Source organism: Sinocyclocheilus grahami, unplaced genomic scaffold (genome assembly GCF_001515645.1).
Source record: "Sinocyclocheilus grahami isolate Dianchi unplaced genomic scaffold, SAMN03320097.WGS_v1.1 scaffold293.1, whole genome shotgun sequence".
NCBI lineage: Eukaryota > Metazoa > Chordata > Actinopteri > Cypriniformes > Cyprinidae > Sinocyclocheilus > Sinocyclocheilus grahami.
Window position 1 is genome coordinate 560717 of NW_015505472.1, and position 1207 is coordinate 561923.

Consider the following 1207-nt stretch of genomic DNA (forward strand, 5'->3'; position numbering starts at 1 on the left):
CAGTGTAAAATGATAGCTGATTACCAAGGGTGTAGAAGCACCTAACCCTGATCGTAAGCCTAAAACAGATATTTCCTGAAAAGTTATCCCTCAATTCTGATTGGTTAATTGATATGGTGTTCCAGGATCAACAAGGATGTTGATCCAGGAACATGTTGTACTTGGTCAAATCACGGTCACCGTGGAAACATAGCTAATGTGGCGAATTTGTGACTGAACCTGTTGTGAAATCTGCATGGGGAAATCTTTCAACCTCACTCAAAATTCCAGATCGAGAGGATTCCTACTGAAATTTCTGGATTTCACCAAACAGCGATAATAGTGACCTGGAAGGCCACAGTCCTGCAGAGTTGAGCTCCAACCCTAAATAAACACAACTAAACCAACTGATCAAGATCTTCAGTCTCGCTACCCAGCAAACAATTTTGGTTCCCAGAAAGTTATTTTTATGGTTTGTTTTTGGTTAGCCAGGAAAGGTTTCTTAATGTAAATAGAACGTTATCAAAAAATAACAACCCTGCGCCATTCTGGGAGTTATTTTATGGTTGCAAAATTATAACCTAAAAATAACCATTAGCTAACGTTATGTATGAGTTATTTTTAGGTTCTTTTAAATATAACCACCTTGCAACGTTCTGGGAATGCTATTTTATGGTTGAAAAATAATAACCTAAAAATAACCATTAGGGAACATTCTGTATGAGTTATTTTTAGGTTATTTAAAAAAATAACCACCCTGTGACATTCTGGGAACACGTTATTTTATGGTTGCAAAAGATTAAAGCCTAAAAAGATGTTCCTAGAACGTTATTTATTGGTTCTCAAAAAAATAACCAAACGGCAACCAAAAACTAATGTTAGAGGAACATTTTGTGTTTACTGCGTACAAACTTCCAGACAACCGAGTTAGAGCTGTTTGGCCCTTTAGCCGCAGGTCTGGACACCCCTGATATACAGTGTGTACGGAAAGTATTCAGACCCCCTTACATTTTTCACTCTTTGTTATATTGCAGCCATTTGCTAAAATCATTTAAGTTAATTTTTTTTCCTCAATGTACACACAGCACCCCATATTGACAGAAAAACACAGAATTGTTGACATTTTTGCAGATTTATTAAAAAAGAAAAACTGAAATATCACATGGTCCTAAGTATTCAGACCCTTTGCTCAGTATTTAGTAGAAGCACCCTTTTGATCGAATACAGC